Source organism: Pinus tabuliformis, chromosome 5_1 (assembly GCF_031772625.1).
Source record: "Pinus tabuliformis cultivar Carrire ecotype Pingquan chromosome 5_1, CPIR1, whole genome shotgun sequence".
NCBI lineage: Eukaryota > Viridiplantae > Streptophyta > Pinopsida > Pinales > Pinaceae > Pinus > Pinus tabuliformis.
Genome location: NC_142305.1, coordinates 295760191 through 295786588, shown reverse-complemented (window position 1 = coordinate 295786588; position 26398 = coordinate 295760191).

Below are 26398 nucleotides of genomic sequence, written 5' to 3'. Positions count from 1 at the left end.
TCCCAAAATTGAAGAGTTTAAAAAGGAAGCCTTAGAAGTAAATAATTTCTTGTCTCAACAGCTAACCCAACTCTGCCAAAAGATAACTCTTATCCACTATGTATCAAAACCAACAAACCGATAGATCAAGCAATCAATTCGAGATTGGAATTTGAAGATGTAGATGACAAGATTACATATGACATCTCTTGGCAGAACACAGGAAAGGGAAGGGCTACTAAATCACCAATAATTGAATAATCTCACAAAGAGATATTATTTTCAGAATGGGAGACACATTTGATCAAAGCAGAAAGAGTAAATTCCAGGGTCAGGGCAATGAGGAATAATATCATTGAACTGATTAATGATAATTTACACAGTGCCAATTTAATTTTTGAAAGTTCCCCAGAAAACCTTCCAAAAGAAAAGGTGTTGGAAAAACAATGGAAGCAAGATTTGAATACCAGGGAGGAGCAAATAAAAAAATTAAAAGGACGCAATTGGGATGCACATTGGTTCTACTTGGTCAAACCGCATAGTCAACAAATGACAATCAAATGTCTCGCTGCTGCAGCCGATCGCATGATGGAAAAAATCTTGGATGTAGTGTACACAGGTCAGCTACATGCTAATATGAGTCATCAACCAGAAGTCCAAACTATGCTCGAGATTTGTCAATTAAAGTCGCAAGAGGAATGAAGATGTGATGCATCTTTTTAGAGTTATTGCAATTCTATTTTTATCACCAATTCCCATATTTTGAGGGAGGTTGTTCCAACCACTTCAAGCACTTTTTATGAACAATTAGTTTTATTTTTACTATAAAGACCCTTTCATGTCATTTTAGAAAGGGTCCTGAAATTATATTAAATTATATTAAATTATATTTAAGAAGATAGCACTTCTGCACTTCTGGATTTATTTTTGTAGAAGATAAGGATTAGGGTTCAAACTTGTTATAAAGGAGAATTCAAGAGGAATTTCATTTCTGTATCTTTTTGGAGTTTTCAGAAATAAGAAGAACAAACCAGACTGTTATTCTCATAGCAGGATTCAAATACATATGGTACTTTTATCAAATGTCTCTTTGTTACATGTTATGCAAATAAACAGTCTTTTTGATTTGATATTGTTATTATATGTGAATTTTCATACAGTTCTGCTTTACATCACTTTTGAGTAAGTTGGACTTGGTATTCTATAAGCACATCTACTGACAATTGATGTTATTATGAAATTTGATATGTTTTATATCACTTTGTGATCATCATTCATGCTTAACTTTCTGTAGTCAAGTGACTGATCTTTATTAGCATTCGATTACCAGGAATCATTATAAATCGCATTGATATTGTATTGCCCGGGTTATTTATATAGATTTATTTGTATATCTTTGTAAATTTGCAACTCAAACCATCTATCACCTCATTATATACTGAAAACAGTCATTCATCAAAACACATTTGATTGGGAAACTGGTCCCATATTATCCAGTCAGAGCCGCCATCCCAAATGGAAAAGGAACTGTATTAAGGGCCAGACTGGGTGGTTGTCCCCAATGTTGGTGCAACAATTTTAGAGGCGTAAACATTTTTGGCGCTAAAAGGAGGGCCTAACTGTGAATGGTGAGTAAATCTAAATCTACAAGCCATTTTAAGAGTTAAACTCCCTCACCATCACATCCAACTTCTCCCTCCCATTCTAAATATCCTATTCCCAGCAAGAAGTTGAAAAGAAAAACACAGAACCCACTGCTGAAATCCTACACAAACCAGACATTATTCCTTCTGAAACCCTTGAAGTACAATGTTTGATCCACAAATTGCAGGGGATTTCAATTTCTCAGGAAGAGTCTGAGTTATCCCAAGGCAATGTCACTTCCCAGTATATCCCATCACAATCATTAACTAGAGAAAAGAGTGAAAAACTTGGAATCCCAACAATTGAATTCCCTCTGCCAAGTCGAAAAAGGGCTAGGAAGACACCATCAGAATCTGACAGCGAGATTCTTTCATCATCATCCATACCATTGCAAGTTCACACACCCGCTTCTCAACTCCAGATCATAGTCCGAACAGGTACAGGAGCTTCAACATCCTCTACCCAATCACTTAAAACCGCTTCTTCACCCTCTTCTACTAATAGCTCAATAATGGCACATAATCAACCTCAACCAAGGCCATAGACCAATCTAGGAGCTGTGACAATTCCTACCCCTTTGACACAATTGCCAACTCATTCGAAAAAATGGTTACCTAAATTCAACCCTGATAATGGCCTGTTAGTGGAAGAACATATAAATAATTTCATGTTGTCCATTAATTTGAATGGAGTAACAGAAGAGGACGTAGTGGTAAGGTTATTCCCATATACATTACAAGGAGCAGCTAGATCATGGTACTTCTCGTTACCATCAGGCTCGATTAATAGCTGGGATGCTTTTCAAGAGAAATTTTTAACCAAATTTGGAGATGATAGGTCTACAACAACTCTGATAAATGACCTCTCCAATTTGAAATCCAAACCCAAAGAACCCATTAAGGACTTCAATTCACGTTTCAATAATTTATTGAATAAAATACCTATGGCATCCAAGCCTAGCGAGGAGGTCTGAAATGAATGGTACATTTTTGCGCTACCGTCAAACACAGCTATCTTTGTTGATAGAGTTGCTAAACCAACATTAGCAGAAAATATGAAAGAAGCAATAGATTTTGAAAAACGTATTGTAGCCTTAGAAAAGAAAAATGCACTAGAGGAGAGAAAATCCAAAAAAATAACCTTTAGAGAGGAATCAAAGAAGAAAGTAATCAAATATCCATATGACATGGAAGGCTTGCAAAAATTTCTTAAAACTATGTCCAATGAAATGGTAGAAATTAAAAAGCAGGTTGTTGAAACTTCATCAAAACGACCATTTAGGAATTTTAAAAGAAATCAGGCAACTGATCCTAAGCCACCAAATGCTATATCAAATGCAGAATCTAATTTAGATGATGAAGAAGAATAAGATACAACTTTAACAGTTGATGAAACAAAGGAAGAAGAAACAATTGAATGTCATGGAATGTGGGACTTTATTTTGCCCAACTCTGATAATGAAAGTGAACAGGAAGCCTTAACAGTAAACACTAGAAGTAAGAGTGTTATAGAACCTAATCAGTCAACTCAAAAGAAGAAAAAATCAAATCCTATTACTAAAGAGAAAGCTCCCGCAAAGGAAACTCCAATTTCATCTCCTCAAACAAAACCATTTTCGTCTAATCCTCCATCATCATCAAAGACTCTAGTAGTTTCAGATCCCATGGATTATAACATAGTTGAAGATATGAAGAAGGCTCGAGCAAATATTTCTCTGCATGAACTTAGCAAGCTCAAACATCAACAAAAGTTGTTTCTTAAGGAATTAAATGCAATACCTTCTTCTCCTTTTCCAACTAGTGTATTATCCAAGGCTGCCAAAGGATCAGGTAAGCCACCAACTGATAAGGTGGATGATACCGATGCCATTTTAATGGGAGATGGATCAAATTCTCATACTCCTCCTTTTCTTTTGACTTATGAGATCTACAATAGAAACTTGCATAATTGCTTGATTGATTTAAGGGCTTCATCAAATATAATGTCAGCATCAGTTTGCTCCAAATTAAATAATGAACCCCAGAAATCTACAGTTCATATTGTTCAGTTAGATCTGACTAAGGTTAAATTTTTAGGAGAAATAAATTTGGTTACTATCAGACTATCTGTTGATCCAAGGGTTTTTCCAATAATTGATATATTGATTGTTGACATCCCTGATTATTATGGTTTAACCCTTAGCAGAGATAATTTGGTCTGAAAAAATCCATGGTTATATTTCAATGGATTAGTCTCACATGTGGCTCCCTTATAATGGGAAACCAAATCAAATTAGAATCAACCATGGAAAGCATTTTATTCACACAGTAACTGAATTTGAAGAAGAAAATGAACCAATAACCTTCAATAATAATATTCTTGGTAACTATTCGGCTGAAACATTTTTTGGGAACTTCACTGCTTAGTGATCACCTTTCTCAGCTAGTAATGTCACCTCACAAGTTGAAAAATTTTCACAGACGGATACTTCTAAGTGTGTTAATGTTGTAGATAAAATTGTAGATAAACATGTAAATAAGCCTTTATTTTGGTCTTTGTATTTCGATGGATCTAAATCCAATGACGGTGCAGGAGCAGGATGTATTTTAGTCAATCCTGAAGGAGAGAAAACTATGTTATCATGCAGGTTAGAATTTGATTGTACCAATAATACTGCAGAATATGAAACCTTGATTCAAGGTATTTATAAAATAATAGGTCTTGATGTGAAATGTCTGAAAATGTTTGGTGATTCTGAAATAGTGATAAAACAAGTGAGAAATACTATTCATTGTCTGTTGGGAAATCTCAAACACTATCAATCACTCGCTCAAGATCTTATTTCTCATTTTCTGACATTTAATATATCTCCTATTCCCAGATCATAGAATTTAGCAGCAGATCTCTAGGCTAATGTAGCTTCTAAACTCCTTCCATCTGAGGATTATAGTCCAGATAGATTTTCTATTGTGTTTATATTTCGACCATCTATCCCAGATAATGTCACCAATTGGCATGTGTTCAATCATGATGAGGATATCCTAAATTTCTTGACATCTGAAGGGTCTTATGATGATCAAATCATTGATGAAAGCGATCATGATCTTCAATTAAAACATAAATTCAAAGAAAATCCTATTCCTAAATCTGTGGTTAAACTGGAAGATCTTTATGATATTAAGGATAGATTCAAAAAGGTCACTAATGCAAAACTTCAAAGTTCAACTTTAAGGTTTGAATTAGTAAACCTTGGTACAGATACCAAACCACAAAATGTTAATCTAGGGCTTGGACTTTCACCTGATGAAAAATTTGCTTTCATCCAATTATTTAAGAAATACAAAAATGTTTTTCCTTGGAATTATGAGGATCTGAAGACCTATGATTCCTCTATTATTCAACATACAGTTCCAATGATTTCTGACGAGAAACCTATACAATAGAAAGTAAGGAAAATTCACCCCAATCTTGAGAGTCAAATCAAAACAGAGTTGAATAAACTCCTTAAATCCAAAACAATCTTTCCTGCCAAACATTCGAAATGGGTCTCAAATTTGGTACCTTTCAAGAAAAAGAATGACGATATTAGGATTTGCATAGATTTTAGAAATCTGAACAAATAATGTCAAAAATATAATTTCCCATTACCAACAATGGCGCAGATACTTCAATCAGTAGTTGGCTCAGAGTTAATGTCTTTTCTTTATGGTTTTTCAGGATATAATTAGATCTTGTTCCATCCAAATGATAGATTAAAGACTGCATTCAGAACTAAATGGGGAACATATGCTTATCAGAAAATGCCTTTTGGTTTGATAAATGTTGGAGCTACTTTCCAACGAGCCATGGACATAGATTTCAAAGGTTTGATCAATAAAACGGTCATTGTTTACTTAGATGACACAACTGTCTATTCTTAGAAAAAGAGCAACCATTTGCATGATTTAAAGAAAATTTTGAACGTTACAAAAAGTATGGGATTTCATTAAATCCCAAGAAATCATGCTTTGCTCTTAATGAAGGTAAACTCTTGGGGTTTATTGTATCCAAAAATGACATATATATTGATCCTGATAGGATAAAGGAGATTTTTGATATCCCTTTACTACATAATAAGAAATCTATGCAATCATTCTTGGGACAGATAAATTTTGTAAAAATATTCATTCCTGATTTTTCTCATATTGTTCTACCCTTGCAATCCATGATTAAGAAAAATTCAGTCTTCAAATGGGGACATAACGAAAAGGAAGCTTTTGAATCAATCAAACAAGCAATCATTAATGCTCTTGCATTGAATACTCCAAATTTTTCTAGTCATTTTATTTTATACACTCTGGCCACTGAATCATCTTATGCTGTTGTTTTAACACAAATCAATGATCAGCAAGTGGAAGCACCCATATCTTTCTTTAGTTCCAATTTACAAGGTGTTGAGCTTAATTATTTAGAAGTCGAAAAACAAGCCTTCGCTGTGTTTAAGTCTGTTAAACATTGTAGACCTTTTCTCCTGAAAACACATACAAAAGTAATAGTCCCATTATCTGCAGTGAGGAAATTGCTAATTCAAAGAGAAGTAGGATAGAAAAGAGCTAATTGGGTAACAACTTTAAAATAATATGATATTGACATTAAACCAGCAAAAAAATTTAGAGGACAAGGTTTTTGTAGGTTGCTAATAGGAGCTTCCAATATACCAGATCATGAAGATTCAGGTAGTACTGCACAAGTAAATGAGATAAGTATAATTGATTCTGAATCTCAATATGTTGATTTAATTTTTTACTTAAGAAATGGATATGCCCCCCCTGAGTTCAACTACAAAAACAAACATGCTTTAAGGTTAAAAGCAAAACACTATGAAATCATTGATAATGTGTTATTCAAGAGAAATTATGATTCTGTTCTATTAAGATGCCTTGAAAAATGTGAAGTGCAAATGGTTTTACAGGAATTGCATGATGGTTTTACAGGAATTTATTGATCATTTTATCATCACCAGGTTTGGTTTACCTAATGCGCTTATATTTGATAATGCATCTTATTTTTTTGGAAATAGTATAGTTGAATTTTCTCTTAAGAGAGTTTTTAAGTTAAAATACTCTGCAAATTACTCTCCTCAAGGAAATGGCTTAGCAGAGTCAACTAGCAAAAATCTCATAAGGATTATTAAAATAACTATTGATCAAAGCCAAAAGAATTGGCATAAATCTTTAATATTCGCACTATGGGAAGATCGTATAACTCAGAAGGCCTCAATAGGTACTTCTCCTTTTAACTTAGTATACGGGAAAGAAGTTGTTATTCCACCAAATCTAGCCCTCCCATCACTAGCCCTAGTACAATTCATTGAAGAAACTCCTTCTTCCTCTATTCAATTGATAATGTGTTATTCAAGAGAAATTATGATTCTGTTCTATTAAGATGCCTTGAAAAATGTGAAGTGCAAATGGTTTTACAGGAATTGCATGATGGCCCAGCTGGTGGACATTTTGGAGAAGACACTACAGCGCACAAAATATTGCATGCTGGGTATTATTGGCCAAATTTGTTCAAAGATACCCATGACTATGTAAGGAAATGTAAGATATGCCAAACTACTAGTTGGACGCAAAGCAAACCATCATTTCCTTTACAACCAGTTAACATTGAGCAACCATTTAAGCAATGGGGGCTTGATATTATAAGATAAATTGTTCCTCATTCTTCCAAGCAGCACATATATATCCTTACAGCCACGAACTGCTTCACAAAGTGGGTAGAAGCAATTCCACTAAAGGTAGAATATCATGAAGATTCAGGTAGTACTGCACAAGTAAATGGGATAAGTATAATTGATTCTGAATCTCAATATGTTGATTTAATTTTTTACTTAAGAAATGGATATGCCCCCCCTGAGTTCAGCTACAAAAACAAACATGATTTAAGGTTAAAAGCAAAATTCTATGAAATCATTGATAATGTGTTATTCAAGAGAAATTATCAAGCTAAGAAGGATAATAAATTATCACCAAAGTATTATGGTCCGTACAAGGTGTTGCAAAAGATTGGTACTATGGAATACAAATTGGAGCTTCCTGCAGCTTCTCGATTGCACCCAGTTTTCCATGTTTCATGTTTAAAGAAGGTTATAGGTGACAAGCTCCCAATTCAAACAATATTTCCAGAACTTGATGAGGAAGGAGAAATTATATTGGAACCGGAAGCAGTCACAGAAACAAGAACTCGACAGCTACGAAATTGATCAATTTCAGAGTATCTTATCAAGTGGAAGAACTTATCCGTTGAAGATTCCACATGGGAGGATGAGAATTTTATGCAGAAGTATCCAGAACTACTCAAGCGTTGAGGACAACACTTTTTTGAAGGGGAGGGGCATGTTGGGTCCCTATAATACTAGTGATTACCCCTTATTTATATTGTTGTGCCCCTATTACCCCCATATTTTTATTTCTGTGCCCCATAGAATCCCTCTATTGTTATTTTTGTGGCTTTATATTATTATTGTTAGGTCGGCTGGATTATATTGTGACTCCCTAGACTCCTATATATAGAAAGGAGGTTTTTTCATTTGTATCATCCAAGAATTGTTCATTTATGTAATGTAAAGGAGTTTTCCCCCTCGAAGAGGCTGAATTCTAAGGCGTTGATCTATCTTTTCTATCTTTTCTTGAGCTGGTTTCATAACAGATGCCTTGAAAAATGTGAAGTGCAAATGGTTTTACAAGAATTGCATGATGGCCCAGCTGGTGGAAATTTTAGAGGAGACACTACAACGCACAAAATATTGCATGCTGGGTATTATTGGCCAGATTTGTTCAAAGATACCCATGACTATGTAAGGAAATGTAAGATATGCCAAACTGCTAGTGGGAGGCAAAGCAAACCAGCATTTCCTTTACAACCAGTTAACATTGAGCAACCATTTAAGCAATGGGGGCTTGATATTATAAGAGAAATTGTTCCTCATTCTTCCAAGCAGCACATATATATCCTTACAGCCACGAACTACTTCACAAAGTGGGTAGAAGAAATTCCACTAAAGGTAGCAAATTCTGATGCGATTATTGAATTTATTGATCATTTTATCATCACCAGGTTTGGTTTACCTAATGCGCTTATATTTGATAATGCATCTTATTTTTCTGGAAATAGTATAGTTGAATTTTCTCTTAAGAGAGGTTTTAAGTTAAAATACTCTGCAAATTACTCTCCTCAAGGAAATGGCTTAGCAGAGTCAACTAGCAAAAATCTCATAAGGATTATTAAAATAACTATTGATCAAAGCCAAAAGAATTGGCATAAATCTTTAATATTTTCACTATGGGAAGATCGTATAACTCAGAAGGCCTCAATAGGTACTTCTCCTTTTAACTTAGTATATGGGAAAGAAGTTGTTATTCCACCAAATCTAGCCCTCCCATCACTAGCCCTAGTACAATTCATTGAAGAAACTCCTTCTTCCTCTATTCAATTAAGGTTTGATCAAATTCTTAAATTAGATGAGGAAAGAGAAAAAGCCAAGATTACTCATGCTAAACATCAGCAAGTCACTAAATCCTCTTTTGATGCAAGTTCAACCGGCTCAAAAACATTACAAATTGGTGATCTCGTTCTGAAATGGGACAAAGCACATGAAGACAAAGGTAAACATACCAAATTTCAGAAGATGTGGCTTGGACCATTTTAGATCGTCGAAAAGGTGGGCTCATCAACATTTTTACTGCAAGACTTATCAGGAAAGAGAGATTCTCTTCTTGTGAATGGGCTTATCTTAAAGAAATTCTTTCCCTAAGGAGGTAACTCCTTCTTATCTATACATATTCTTTTTATGCAAATTTTGATTTCTTTCAATAATGTTGTAAATAGTATACCATTGGCTTTCTACTACTGAAATATCTTTGAAAACATATTGTGAATATCTGCTTTTAGAAAGTAGAAACTTTTAAGGAAGTGATAACAATTTTGGGAAATTAGATAAACATCATAAAACTCTGAGATGTTCTTTGAAATTGTGAAATCTTTCAAACTAGGAAAGCAAAGTTAATCATTTTAAGTTTTATCAGTTGAGAGAGGTTATTTTGTAAAAAGTAAATACTTTCTACAATTAAGCATCTACATCTCTACGATTGTCATCCAATAACTCTTAAGGAGTCAAAGATTCACCCCATCCATTAGGACTATGGTGTTTTAGAGTGTAATTCTAAAATAGATCTAATTTAAAAGATAAGATGTCTCATTACAAGCCTGCTTACCATGATCATAAGGAACTAATTAAACTGACATTACCAATACTACATACCAAAATAGGGTAATGGCTTATAATCGTAAGACAAGGGGTCTCATTACGAGCTAGCTTATTCAGTTCAATTACAACCAGTGAATGGCATTGTCATCTTCTGGCTCCCAAACTAGGACAATAGCTTTTATTCGGAAAAAGAAAAAGAAAAAGTAAAAATAAAAAATGTAAATATATATTAATATATCTTTCTGAATTTATCTTTAAAACATTATATTCTTAGATGGATGTGATAATGAGTAATTAATGGTTAAAAGTTAACCCTGTCGAGACTATAGACGTTTGATGGAAGCAGTGGCTCTACCTATGACAAAAGAGTAAATTCAAAAGCTAAGTTGGAGAAGCCCTCTACTTTATCTTTAACAACCAATCAAGGCTTGAAGAAATTATAAATGTTTTCATTAATAATAAGGGTTTGCAAAATAAATTGTAAAATTGATCAATTTTTCTTATTCAGAGTAATTTTGTTTATCTAACAAATTTCAAAATAGTTTCCTTTTCCTCAATTGTTTGTACTAAAGAAAGTCTTAGAAATTTCATCTTTTTATTAAGAGATAACTGGTTCTTTCAGTGAATCGCCAATTGTTGAGCTATACAACAACCCCCCCATTTCAATATTTTTCTTAATTTAATTCTTAGATGCTAAATAGGAAATAGGGTCCCTTTAGTTTGTAAAAAGCAATAAAATATTTACATATAAATCAATTTATTTGTTTCTCACTTTTTAAAGTGCTTCAAAAAATCCTCTAAAAACAACACACATTGCAAATCGCAATCGCTTAAGTCTAAGGAACATACAATCCATATGATATTGTTACGATCCGAAAGTTTCAACCTTAGAGCTTCTTAAGAAAATCATTGACAAACATGTGATGCGATAAAGCGATCGCATATCGTCTGTCAGATCGCAGATTCCAAGTGATAGGTTTAACGGGACATTGAAACTTTGAGATGCGATAAGATTCTTGCATCTCACATATCACAATCCCAGAGGAAATAAGTGATAATCACCTCGGGGATGCACAATGAGAAGTGGTTTAATGATAATACATAGAAAACATAATACGGGCAGTTAAATAAAGATTTTCCAAACTCTATGTTCCAGGTCATCACTGATCGTAATCACAGAAATTAGAAAAACTATTAGAACATGGCACTTACACCTCCCGACTTGTGATATGTGATGGCTCTTTAAAAGAATATATATTGAAATCGCTCATCGCAAATACGGAAAGTTTATAAACCACAATCTAATTAGGCCTTAACAAAACTGCGATGAAATCTATTTATTGAACATTTAAGTTTCACATTGTTAAATACGAAAAAACATTACGAACAGTAATGATTTTAGTCCTTCAAGATTTCGTTGTTCGTGTTAATATTATTTCATAATACGAAATCTTTCGCACCAAATAATCCTGCCCTGATTTTCGACTGTACTATTATCACCACTATCTGTTCAAGCATTAGCCGCTCTGAAAATTTATGTTTATCGCTCTTTTCTGTTTCATATAATTGCAGTTTGAATTTGGAAGTATGCAGCTAGCTAAAATGACAAAGAAAGCCAAAAAGATGAGAGCTTCCCCTATAGTAGCCGAAGGAACAGAAAAAGTTGTGTTGATCTAAGATACGACAGGCCCAGACTATGGGAAAATTTCATGGGAAGGCATATATGATATGATGGAAAAGGAAAAGCCTAAGGTAACTGAAGGACAGACAACAGCGGATGGACCTGCAGAATCTGAGAATACAATGGGTGATTTAGACGACTCTTTTATTCATAGAGTAGAGGCCCGACCAAATATTTTTCCATACAATGACATGGTAAAATGGGTAGTTGAGGGCATCAATATAATAGACAGGACGTTATTCACAGCCGACAGGAGAATGTTTGGATCCTTCAAGCCTGAGGACTTGAAGAAAATGTATCACTTTCCAGAGCCTCAGAAATGCTACAACAAATCATTCCTTGAACCTTTCGCGAAGGAAAACGAAATAGAGTCAAACCCCATCAAAAAATGGAGGCACTTCCCTAACAAGCACAAGCACGAGTCATCTGGTATGTATTCTGTGGACTCTCTAGCATCTCGATATTGTTATGCTACAACAATGATGTGTAGGCTATTTGAAAGCCCCAATTCTACTATGTTTTCCATTGAAATGGTCTCGTTAATAGAAGCAGCATTGAATTCTTTTATGATGGATTGGGCTACTATCCTATCAGACAAAATGGCAGTCCAAATACTTAACTATAGGAAAAATAGGTTTGTGACCACTCGAGTTGTCCCCCCATTCTATATGAGTCCCTACATAGTTGCCACTATTTGTTTCAATTCTGATTTTCCTATCATGGGATGGAAATGGACTATTCAGGACCCAACTCCTATCCATATTTACCATAAAGACCTGTGGCAAAAACAATATAAGAAGCATTTTTACATGATTTTCCATGGCTTCATCCTACCCATTCATCAGGCCATCTTTAATAGACTAGCCCCTCAGCTGTCCGAAGAAGCTAGCATCGATCTAACTTCAATTGGCAGTTGGTGCAGGGAAGAATTGTTTACCTACATTAGGGTTTTTGGCAGCATTACCAACCTGCATGTCCTTCCCCTATATGTCCCAGATAAATTATTGGCTAGCGAAATAGCCTATCAGACGGTTGAAAAAGGGCTTACAAAAAATCTCAAAGATGCCAAGAAACAGTTATGGCCTGCATTTCCGGTTTGGTGCGGCATTTATTCATTATATGATTATAAGCATGCCCAAATTGAAGCTGAGAAAATAGGGGGTTTGAACCTAGCAGTTATTCCCAAAAGGTAGTATGACTCGAATAATGTTGCCTTTAATTTCACTACTCAGGTAAAAGTTAAAGAATTCATCCATGAGAAAGATGAATTTGATGACTTCTTCAAATCAGCCAAGTCATTCTCACAAATACACCACCTGGAAAAGATTAAGCTGGGACCAGGGAAAATGGAGAAATTCATCCAATATAGGATGCAAAGGCTTCAGACAGTGCCACTAGACTTGTTGAGTATTGCACCAGTCATCCAGCAAACAGTGCAAAGCACAGAGCAGGAGAAAAATTCTAAGGTAGCCGAGACAAGCGAGAAGGCAATGGAACATTTGGACATAAATGTTCACATTGATCTAATATCGATAAAATAATGGAAACATTTTGATCAACAGATTAAAGGTCAGAGTAATACCCAAACTGTTATTGCACCAGAATCTCCCTTAAAACAGCAGCCCCTAATTCATGAGCCTGCGAATGATAGACCATCCAACATGGACTCACCCCTAAAGGAAATCGAGGTAATCCTTGAGTATCCTTCGTCAGAGATTACACTCAGCATAGAAGAGATTCCACCATTGGATGTGTTCTATAGCCCTAAACACAAAGTTGTAGTCAAAATGTAGCGGAAAAAGAGAAATATAGATCAAGTATCAGCGATAGTTCCTCAAAGTGAATCCATGAATATCATTTGGAGAGACTCAGAAGTTAATCCCTCTGAGGACTTGACCAAATTATCTCAGTTTGCAGGAGCATATACAGCTACCACGATTGATAAAGCAACCAAAGTTAATCAATTTCTCAAAGAGAAGGATCAGATGATTAAACAACTGGAAGAACAGTTAAGGGAGGAAAAATAGAGGATTGATCAGCAAGCTATTGAAAGATAACAACGCCTATCTTAGGAATTTGAATAGATGAAACTGGCACATCATGGAGAGATTGAATCTAAGGATGAGCAAATAAATCAGCTACAACTCTCAATAGATCAATTTAAAGACAATCCCAAAATTGAAGAGTTTAAAAAGGAAGCCTTAGAAGTAAATAATTTCTTGTCTCAACAACTAACCCAACTCTGCCAAAAGATAGCTCTTATTCATCAGCTATGTATCAAAACCAGCACACTGATAGATCAAGCAGTCAATTCCAAATTGGAATTTGAAGATGCGGATGACAAGATTAAAGATTACATCCCTTGGCAGAACACAGGAAAGGGAAGGGCTACTAAATCACCAGTAATTGAAGAATCTCACAAAGAGATATTATTTTCAAAATGGGAGACACAGCTGATAAAAGTAGAAAGAGAAAATTCCAGGGCCAGGGTAGTGAGGAATAATATCATTGAACTAATTAATGATAACTTACACAGTGCCAATTTAATTTTTGAATGTTCCCCAGAAAACCTTCCAAAATCAAAGGTGTTGGAAAAACAATGGAAGCAAGATTTGAATAACAAGGAGGAGAAAATCAAAAAATTAAAAATACTCAATTGGGATGCAAATTAGTTCTACTTGGTCAAACCGCATAGTCAAAAAATGACAATCAAATGTCTCGTTGATGCAGTTGATCACATGATGCAAGAACTCTCGGATGGAGTGTACACAGGTCAGCTGCATGCTAGGATGAGTCATCGACCAGAAGTCCAAACTATGCTCGAGATTTGTCAATTAAATCCCATATTTTGAGAGAGGTTGTTTGTTATAGACATATTTGGGCACTGCAACCCCAAACTCATATGTCCATAAACTAAGGACTCCTCAAGTCAATAAAAGTGTTGCTTCATACCCTAAAGGATCATGGTCAGCTGATTACATCATTTCCCAGAAGTTCCACATGAAAAACTACTCAGAATTGGCCAAAACTGGACCATACAGACTACTCCATGGACAAGGTGTGATGCATACTAACTGCCTAATTGGCTAGGTGTGATGAATACTCAAATAGCCTTCTGTGGGGTGTGATGAGCGAGAATAGACAAATGGCAGAGACAGTTTGCAAGGTGGATGATCATGGAATCTTCCATAAACTTCTCCTGTGACACTTGCCTCTCTGAATTCACCTAGGGATGAGTAAGAGATCATGAAATCTCCAAGTGAACCAAGAACTATCAGTGGAATGACACTAATAAAAAACCCAGAGCTGACTCACACCCTTGCAAGACATCTATAAATGGATCCCTCATCCGAGAGATCTAGAGGCTAGAATTTTGTATTTTGTAAGGAAGTGTTGTTGATTTGTTGAGAAGAGACATTGCATTGTTGGGTGATTTTCTTGTTCATGAGGTGAAGAGGGCTTCTACAACTAGGAGGATGATGCTGGATCAGACAGCTGGGTTGTAATCCTCTCTTACATTACTATTAATAAAGTTCTTTGAGTTTTCCTCCATATGATCTTGTATTTGTGAATCTTATTGTTTATGAATGCAATTGTATGGTCAATGTGTTTCTGATTCCATATTGGTTATGATGTTTTAGATAGAGATGCTTTGATAGTTTGTTGTTACTTTGACTCTACAGGTACTCTTTGAAGCGGGACAAGTAGGAGAGGAGTGGCAAATTCTATCAAGGAAAGGAGAAATCAAGCTAGGATCAAAGCGAAGGATCCAGGTTGGTCCTCTATTCTTCTCTTCCATCTATCACACTTAAAGGAAATATTGAAAAGCTTTCATTGTTTGTTTCTAAGATAGCTACCCGTCTTAGTGGAACTAGTAATTCGAATCGACACTAGTTTTCCCTGAAACAAAATGGCGACTCCACTGGAGAACGAATAGTTTGTTTTGTTTTTTTATTGTTTGCTTTATAAACTACAGACGGAACCTGAAGTTAAGCTAGCTAGCCTTCAAAACGCCTTTGCTATGCAATTGCGAAGTAGATAAACACTGCTTCAGTCAATCTCCGGGTTGGTTTATGAACTAAACATCTGACTTACAAAGCATCCTAAATTCCCTTGTGGTAGCTCAGAACCTCATCAGATCCTACCCTTATGCTTTGTGTTTATTTTCCATCATTATTCATCCTAAATCACTAAACTTAGCTGCATGTTTTGAGCAAAAAAATAAGCTCAGTTTCGCTCCCTGGCCCATCGCACTATCTGTAACTGTGCAAAGTAGATGCATCACACCTCCCATGTGTTGCAGGTGAGATGCATCCCTGTTTCCCTGTGTTGCATGTGCGATGATTGAGTAAACTGTGTTTTCTTCTCTAAAAATTGGTTTTTCTCTCTATTTTCAGCTTTATTCAGTAGTTTTGATGTTCATGATTAGTACCTTCTTGCTGTAACCATCTTCCTTCACATTATTTCAACCTCCATTAGTTAGGAATTGTAATTGTTTTTGTGTATTTGTCGATCATTTACAATCCTCCTTTGTCAAAAGTAGCCTAATCGAACTTTCGTCTTTGATGCAAGTGCCATAATTGTCATTTAGAATCAAAAGAAGTGTGTCGTAAAGTCTTCCTCTTCTAGATAGTTGATCCAGGTGGATATTGGTGGCCACCTGCTAATTCCACTTGAATCCCCTCTAGTGCTTCTTACAGTTTTTATCAGTTTCCTTAATTATAGCACAGTTTACTATTTTTAGCAGTTTTTCGGGTCCTAAACTTCCGGAGCCGTTTTGAGGCCCTAAACGACGTTTTTTGGGAAATCCACCGCCATCGATTTTTCTGATAAAAATCGTTTTTTCCGTCGTAGTCCTCGAAGAGATCTTTCCAACGGGCTATCATGCACGTCAAACGGAGATAGTATGACCAATTCGCGACCCCGGGAAGTTGATGTACCAACTTACCCGAAAACGGGGCCCACAATTTGGCGTTTCATCTTCTAGGGTTAGGTTTTGGAATGTGAAGGGTTTTCCATTGTTTCTCAACAATAAATAGGCCCTCGAGCCTCATTGTAACACATTTCAAAACAGTTCAGAGGCATGTAGCCGACACATATCTTCTCAGAGATAAGCTACCATCGCCCTAGCTGGGTTATTTCTATTTGTAAGCATATTTCAGTATTCTCCATTAATGAAATGAAGCATTATGTCCGCGGCATCTCTGTTTTTATGGTTGTCGCATATTATTATTTCTGTTGCATCTCTGTTTTTATGGTTATCGCATCTCTGTATTTATGGTTATCTCTGTAATCTATTGCGTTCCTTCTTAAATCCGGATCAGTGGTATCAGAGCGGTCTGCTTTTTCTCTGTTTTTCTTTGCATGTCCCCAACGAGGTCGGGATATAAGGAGTTAGGGCTTGAACTGGTCGAACCTTTGCAAGACCAGCCTCGCAAATCTCGACGTCCTCCCATGGCGGATGAGAAGAAAGACGAGGGGGCAGGAGATCCTATCAAAATCTTGCTCGAGGAAGCGCTCGAGCGGCAAAGGAACGCGATGATGGATAGCTTTGCGCAGATCCTTCAGCGGCTACCCAGAGGCGACGCATCGGCTTCCAACAGCTACTCTGGAAACGCCACACCATTTAAGGTACAAGTTAATTTTGAAATCCCCATCTTCGAGGGTCAAATAGACGCAGATGCCGTAGATAAATGGTTAAATTTGCTAGATGGGTATTTTTCTGTTCACGAATTTTCAAGTCGGGAGAAGATTGTTTTCGCTCTTCTCAAAGTAGCCCCCCACGTCAAGGACTGGTGGGAAACCTATTGCGAGCAGAAGGATGAAAGTACAGGCTCACTATTTTCAACCGCACCCACTTGGAATGACTTCCGGGATGCCATCAAGGAGCAGTACTACCCCGTTGGAAGCTATGAGGACAAATACATCAAATGGACCACACTGCGGCAGGGACGAGACCAAGATGTGCCAGAGTTCACAAACATTTTTCATACCCTTCGCACACAGTTGGGTATCAAAGATTCTGAGCTGCATCTGGTACTCAAATACCGCGGCTGCCTACACAGATACATCCAGGAAGAGATGGAGTTCTTGAACATCTCCTCACTCGGCACAACATACCGATACGCTGTCAAAATCGAGCAAAAGTTCAAACAGAAGAAGCGAGAGTTTGGATCTGCAAATCCAAAGCCCAAAGGACAAAGCCAAGACGGGGTGACCCAAGACAACCCGTCGAAGCTGCAAGAAAAGAACAACACCACGAAGCCGAAGAAGGACACAGGAAAGTGGTGTGAGTTCCACAAGAGTCCCACTCATAACACAAGTGAGTGTCGGACCAAGCAGTCGCTGGTGGCCGAGTTGAAGGCTTCCGAATCAGATGCATGTTCCGACTCTGAGTCAGAACCCGACAAGGGGAGTGACAAAGGGAAGCAGATTATTGATGCGGATCCCAGTGCCACTGTTGCTACTACCAAGATCCAGAAAAATGAGCCCGAAGATCCAGAGGATGGGGAACGTCTTTTCCACTCACAGATGTGGGTGAAGGGTTCGTCGCTGCAATTCATTGTCGACAGTGGCAGCCAAAAGAACCTCATTTTAGCAGAGGTCGTGAAGCGGTTGGGCCTACCAACTACACCACACCCACAGCCGTACAGTATCGGTTGGCTTCACGAAGGACGAGATCTCAAAGTTCGCCAGCAGTGCCGCCTTCCCTATAGCATCAAGCCCTTCACAGACGAGGTATTGTGTGATGTTACACCTCTGGATGTTTGTGATGTACTATTAGGCCAGCCATACTTGTGGAGGCGACATGCTGTGTATGAGTCAAGGCCTCGCGCTGTCATCATTTCTTTGGATAATTCATTATACAGGATACCAGAGGTAGCCCCACCTACCGCCACCTCTTTGATCACTGCTAAGAAAGGCAGCAAGCTCATCTCACAGACTAGGAAATTTATTTTCTGTCTGGTTCGTTCCCAAAGTAAGGGGAAGATCGTTGCTACATCCATGACCCCCGCGAAGGGTTCCTCCACACAGCAGCAGCAACAGAGGGATACAGTCATGACAGAACACAGGAACAACTTCTCGTTACCTGGAGGGGTACCACACAAGTTTCAGGTGGGCGACAAAGTTTGGTTACATCTGCAGAGGGAGCGCCTTACCAGAACCCATCAGAAACTCAGACCACTTCGACATGGTCCTTACACCATTACCAAAGCTATGGGAGACAATGCATTTGAGCTCAGCATTCCCCCATTCCTTGGCCTGGACCCGGTGTTCAATGTCGACCGCCTTCGACCATACTTTCCACCATTACTAGACACGTCCGACATTGCAGAACAACTCACACCCACAGAGTTAAATCCAGCTTGCATGGAACAAGTTGCAACTGATCGGATCATGGACACACAGATCAAGCACACTCGCCAGCAGAATATCCAACTGTATCAAGTTGCCAAAGCAGGACAACTCCTTCACCAGGGCAAGTGGCTCACCAGGGACCAAGTGCAGCAGAAGTTCCCTCATCTCATGGAGGAACTCAACGCAATGGGGACCATTTCTTCCTAAGGGGGGAGGAATGATCCAGGTGGATATTGGTGGCCACCCGCTAATTCCACTTGGATCCCCTCTAGTGCTTCTTATAGTTTTTATCAGTTTCCTTAATTATAGCACAGTTTACTATTTTTTAGCAGTTTTTCAGGTCCTAAACTTCCGGAGCTGTTTTGAGGCCCTAAATGATGTTTTCTGATAAAAATCGTCCTTTTCATCGTAGTCCTCGGAGATATCTTTCCAACGGGCTATCATGCATGTCAAACGGAGATAGTATGACCAATTCGCGACCCCGGGAAGTTGATGTACCAACTTACCCGAAAACGGGGCCCACAATTTGGCATTTCATCTTCTAGGGTTAGGTTTTGGAATGTGAAGGGTTTTCCATTATTTCTCAACAATAAATAGGCCCTCGAGCCTCATTGTAACACAGTTCAAAACAGTTCAGAGGCATGTAGCTGACACATCTCTTCTCAGAGATAAGCTACCATCGCCCTAGCTGGGTTATTTCTATTTGTAAGCATATTTCAGTATTCTCCATTAATGAAATGAAGCATTATGTCCGCGACATCTCTTTTTTTATGGTTGTCGCATATTATTATTTGTGTTGCATCTCTGTTTTTATGGTTATCGCATCTCTGTATTTATGGTTATCTCTGTAATCTATTGCGTTCCTGCTTAAATCTGGATCAATAGTTCATTGTACTTTTTTCATTGTACTTGATTTTGAAATTATTAGTATTTCGAGTGTCGAAAATAGTTTTAAATTCAAAATCGAAAAGTGTCGTCTTAGTCTTCCTTTCGTTTTGAAAAGAGAAAATTGTTAGTACTGTCGCTTTGAAAGAAAATAATTCAGATCTATACTTAGCATTATTTTTGTCATTCACACATTAAGAAAGCGGAAAACAAATACATGCATGTGCATCTGCATTTTGACTGCTTGCGAAATTTGATTTAGGAAAGTGCATTTAGTGTGTGCTCTATGCTCTCTGCTAAAAGAAAAAGCATTATCTTCTTTCCTTTCTAGCTAGGATTTTTATTGCTAAAATAACATAAACGAATGTTTATCATTTTAGATTGCATATTTAGGAATTTCACATCTACATCACGTGGTGAACCTTGAAAGAAAAACTTCTAAGCAAGATCAACCATAAAATAAACCTCAATGAACATAAAAACACTTTAGAATCTAACGCAGCACATCTAGAAGTCTAGGCTAGAGACATGTTCCAGCATCGTAAAACCTGGTAACTATTGTTTTCATCAAAGGTTGGGTGATTCCTCCTCTTTGATATGACAAGTGCTAGTACGGACTTGTGCTCCCCGTACCATCAAGTATATATTGGGAGACCACAATAGGTAATCATCCTTTATCCTTAGAAAGTCGTGTCTTCCGCCCTATCGATCGTAATGCACTGAACACAGCGTTTGGGAAGATTGACTGCTGTACATAAGTCCTTGGTAATTTCTCTATCATTTATCACCAAGGTGTATTTTGCAGTTTTATGATCGATTTGGTAAGCCCTCTAGATAGACTTCCAGAGCAGTCACTTTCGTTCCTTTTCGACTCCTTAAAAGAAAAGGTCCATCTGAGCACTTGTCACTTCAGGCTCATTAAAAATCGAAGGCGACTAGAGTCACCTTTAGCTTTTTCTCGACTCTTAAAAATTGAAAAAGCAAGTTGCGTCAGAGTGTCTTAAAATTCAATTAAATCGGAATAATATTTTCCCCCTTTAATTTTTGAGTTGATCAAGTAATCCGCAATCGTGGAATAAAGTCAATCAAAACCCCGTCGTTCGCGGAGACTAGCGAGTCAACCATCTTTGACCCCGAAAACGAAATCGTCCCAAGCAAAGCGTTCTCGTTTAACTGAGTCCAATTCACCTGATTTATTTGAAACTTGTGTTTCAACATCGTCAAAGACTACAGTTACTCCAATTATCTCTGGTACATCTGCCTTTACATAAGAAGTTTCATAGTTACAAGAGGACATTAGAACTGATCCTAGTGTAACAGTAGACACCTCTATTCCTGAAGCAGCTCCAACTAGAACTGATCAAGAAATTGAAGTTCACTTACCTAAACATCTGGAAGTTGAATTCCAGAATTCATAAGGTGTCACCCCTCCAGTATCTGTTACTGCAAAAACTACACTTTCTTCGACTCCAGAAATATTTTATGGACCTGACGGTCTACCTCTTCCACCTGGATTGATTTCTATAGAAGAGATAGTGTAGGATCTTCCACCCAGTACTCCAGTACATTGTGGAACTGGGATCCACTTACATCCTTCTATTACAGAAGTTAGTTCTTTTTCATCCAAGTTCCTATTGAATCGCTAGGAAATATTTTGGATAGACTAAACATGTATGAACAACCATCAACATATAGGACTATGTCAACCGGCACAGCTAAGGCGGAGCTTCTTACTGTCGTTCCTACCATGATTTCTAGTATACCATCTATCCCAGCAAGTTATCAACAAAAAGCTGAAGTCCAATTAGGGACTGTTTCGATGACATGGTCAGTTCCTATTCCTTCATCTGGATTCTCATATGGTATTTCTTATGTTGAAACTCAACAAGTTGATCCGATGTGTCTTCAATGGCCAATGTACCCTTTAAGTACTGGATTACCACCATATGGGGGCAGTGTGCCTTTTCATTGTTCCCTCCCGGAGAACAACCATATGAGAGTTTACAACAAGGTTTAGGTCAAACTAGAATTACATCCAGTAGTTGGGTACCAATACTGCCTCAACAACCAAGGGTTGTATATTCAATGCAACCAGTCCATCCTGTGTCAAATATTTCCACTACACCTGCTATTGTGACTGTATTGCAAGTACAAGTGTTACCTGTTGTATGTCAACCTCAAGTTTCTCAGGTTGCAATAGAACAGTGTCTCGTCTCAGCGATTCAATCACAACCTCAGGTTAGTGCCTCCTTATCTAGAGCAACTCAGGCTCAAACAGGTACTATGTCTCCGCATCTTGGTCAATCATCCAGTATTGGACAACAACAAATGGTCCAACAACCATGGCTGGTTCAATACCAACAACCACAATTCCAGCAATCATACCAAGGACCTGAGCAACAAGTCTTTATAAGTAATGGGAAATCGCATTTCCAAAGCGGTTATCAACAACCATACTATAATGGTTATGCCCATCAACTTGATCAAAGTTACCAACATCAAATACATTATGCTGGTATGCAAAGACCTATTGCTCAGGAAATTCCATCTTATCCTGGGTATGCTTCAGCTAACCTGAATCAACAGTTGCCCTTTGTAGCAACTCTAGAATTACCAGATCTAAACCGATTGAAAAATGATCCAATTGCTTATGCCTCTTGGTGGCCTGCGATTCCTCATAAAATTCCCTCTGATATTCCTAAATTCAATGGAAATCTGGGTGAAGATCCATCAAATCATGTGATGACTTTCCATTTGTGGTGTTCATCCAACACGCTGAATGATGATTCGATTAGGCTTCACCTTTTCTAGTGAACATTAACAGGTCCGACAGCTAAATGGTATATATAATTACCTAGATCTTCGTTTGACAACTTCAGTACCCTTGCCACTACCTTTTTAACCCATTTTCAATTACCCATAAGGTACGAAACAGGGACAAAACTCCTTACCAACTTTAAACAGACAACAACCACTCACATATCTAATCATATTCATGAGTGGCAGCATCGTCAAAGAATGGTGAAGATGTACATTCTTGATCAGCTTTTAGCTGAATGGTTTATAAAGTCATTGTTACCCTCTATTACAGAGGATGTGGCTAAGGGAGGAGTTGTTACAGAAGAGCAGGTCATTGCTCGTGCGCAATATTTAGACTTGATTTATACTCAGTTTGACACGCTCTATGACAAAATTCCTGACGCTCCTAGACCAGAATTTTCCATTCCTCCTCCTCCTAAATCAAATAAATACTCTCATGCCATCGCCGACATGATAGGTACGACAAGCATGAAAACTACAAAGGCTACATCTAAGAAAGCCTGTACAGTTTCTAGTCAGAAAGCAGTTGAAGAACCTCTTGCCTCGAAGGTCAATGCTGTGTCAATCGACAAAGGCAAAAATGCTAAGTAACCAGGAGGCAAGAAGAAAGGGAAAAACAAAAAGAAGAAACAAGAGGATTTGACTCTTGAGAAACCTTCTGGAAACCTTGCTGGAAGGAAGAAACCTGGTCAGCCATGCTTCATATGCGATGAGGACCATTACACAAAAGATTGTCCACATCAAGTTGAAGTCAAGAAGTTTTTCAAAAAGACTTCAAATACCTCAGCGGTATTGACTGATCCGTTTCCAAATCCAAAAACTAACTTGGTTGCTAGTGAATGTGCTTCCCCATTCCAAGTTCTTATGTTATCCATCTCAAAACAGCAAAATGACGCTTTGATATCTACAAGGAATAAGGATTATGGAAATCTACAATTGTCGAATGGCAAGGCTATTGATCAACCAAGCAGTTCGACAACAACTTCGATAGAAGTTGTTCCATCAATCATTCTTGAATAAAAAATAAAACCACCTAAGGGATTAGTACATAAATCAACATTTAATCCTTGTGCTCGAGCAGCACAGAATTATAATATAGTGGAGGATCTAGCCCAATCGCCATCCGCCATGTCGACACTTGAAGTACTACAAAATTGTCCATCCCAAAAAAAGGCTTTGTTATCAGCGATAGGTGGGATTGATCTAGCGGATTCCAATCTAGTGGCCTTTAATCATAAAGGATACGAACCTTAGTTACCAGCACAGCTCGCTTTCCTCATACAGGTAAAACCCCTCAACAAAATTGTTCATCGAACAATAATTGATGAGGGAGCATCTACCTATATTATGTCAATGGGTCGTTGGAAAAATTTAGGCTCTCCACCCTTGTCACGATCATCAATGACATTGAAAGCGTTCGATGGAAGAACATACAAGCCATATGGGATATTAAGTAACTTGCAAATCAAACTGGGGGGCAAGATAGTAGAAATTGAAGTTAAGGTCATTGATGGAAACCTTGACTACAACATCCTACTGGGCAGGCCCTGGATTTATGCTATGGTTGTTGTTGTGTCAACATATTTTAGAAAGATTACATTCCCCTTTCAAGGAGGAATCACAATCATTGACCAACTCACCTTCCTCCCCAACAGTTCTCAAGTTACAGGAAGCATTTCATTGATCCATGGAAGCTCTCAATCGATTCAAAATATCGGAGTAGGTCTCCTAAAAGACCCTTCTTTAATCGGCACTTTTGCCCTTCCACCTTCGAGTAATCTAGCGGAAGTGGCCACAGTGGAAACCTGTCACATGATATCTTCTACATCGTCAAAGATTAAGAAGAATCCCGAACATTTTGTTAGCATGGATCATCGCCAGGTATTGCCTCCAAGCCCTATAGAATTGTTGTAGAAATCAATATTCTGGGCATGGGTGGCAAACCCAAATCAACACTCGGCAAGTGTTTGGATAGATAGGTCTCTAGAGTATGGTACCTCTTTTTATCCTTGGTCGCATGTACATTCTACAGACGAAGGAATCATTCAGTCAATGATGATAGGAGAAACACCATGGGAAGATCACCACCATCATTCTCGACCTCAAGATAACAACGAGGATTACTCTAACAACCTTAATCATCCTTCAGTTTTTTATTTTCTATCGAATATTGTAAATACGGTGGATTCAGAGCGAAATCTGTCCAATATTGAAGAAACTATTGCCATTAATATCTTGACCAAACCAGATGTTGTAGAGAATATAAATGTTGGCAAATCTTGTTCTCCTTCAGAACTGAAAATATACTGCGCTCTCTTTCACAAATTGAGAGATGTATTTGCTTGGTCATACGAAGAAATGCCAAGCATTGACTCAAGCATCGTTGAACATGAAATCAAGATGTATCCTGATGTCAAACCAGTAAGACAACGGCTTTGACTGGTTCACCCGAATAAAGCTGCTGCCATTAAAGTAGAAGTTGAAAAACTTTTGCATGTTGGTTTCATTTACCCCGTTCCTCTTACTGATTGGGTATCGAATATTTTTCCTGTGATGAAAAAGCAAGGAACGATTAGAGTGTGCATCAATTACAGGGATGTAAATCAAGCTTGTTTGAAGGACAACTACCCTGCACCCTTCATCGACTAGATAATTGATGAATGTGCTGGATGCGAAGTCTTTTCATTTATGGATGGATTTTCCGTATACAATCAAATCAATATCCGCCTACAGGACCAGTCGAAGACTACATTTATATGTCCATGGGGCACGTTCGCACACCGCAAACTACCTTTCGGTTTGAAGAAAGTAGGGGAAACATTTAAGAGGGCAATGAACTACGCCTTCCATGACATAAAACTGATCCAGGTGGATATTGGTGGCCACCTGCCAAGTCCACTTGGACCCCCACCATTGTCTTTCTCAGCATTTTCAGTTTCCTTAATTGTAGCACAACTTACTATTTTTAGCAGTTTTTCGGGTCCTGAACTTCCAGAGCCGTTTTGAGGCCCTAAACGACGTTTTTTGGGAAATATAGGGGCAACATGGGTCCATGGACCGATGTTGCCCTTCCCAAAGTGGTAGTGCTCGGATAGATCTTTCTAACGAGCTATTGTACGCGTCAAACGGAGATCGTATGCCAAAGTTACGACCCCGGGAAGTTGATGTACCAATTTACCCAAACGGGGCCCACAGTTTGGCGTTTCATCTCCTAGGGTTAGGTTTTGGAATGTTAAGGGTTGTCCATTGTTTCTCAACAATAAATAGGCCTTCGAGCCTCATTGTAACACAGTTCAGAGGCATGTAGCCATCACATCTCTTCTCAGAGATAAGCTACCATCGCCCTAGCTAGTTTATTGCCATTTCTGTTTGTAAGCATATTTCAGTATTTTCCATTAATGAAATGAAGTATTATTTCCGCTGCATCTTTGTGTATATGGTTATCTCTGTAATTTGTTGCGTTCCTGTTTAAATCCGGATCAGTGGTATCAGAGCGGTCTGCTTTTTCTCTGTTTTTCTTTGCATGTCCCCAACAAGGTCGGGATATAAGGAGTTAGGGCTTGAACTGGTTGAACCTTTGCAAGACCAGCCTCGCAAATCCCGACGGCCTCCCATGGCGGACGAGAAGAAAGACGAGGGGGCAGGAGATCCCATCAAAATCTTGCTCGAAGAAGCGCTCGAGCGACAACGGAACGCGATGATGGACAGCTTTGCGCAGATCCTTCAGCGGCTACCCAGAAGCAGCGCATCGGCTTCCAGTAGCTCCTCTGGAAACGCCACACCCTTTAAGGTACAAGTTAATT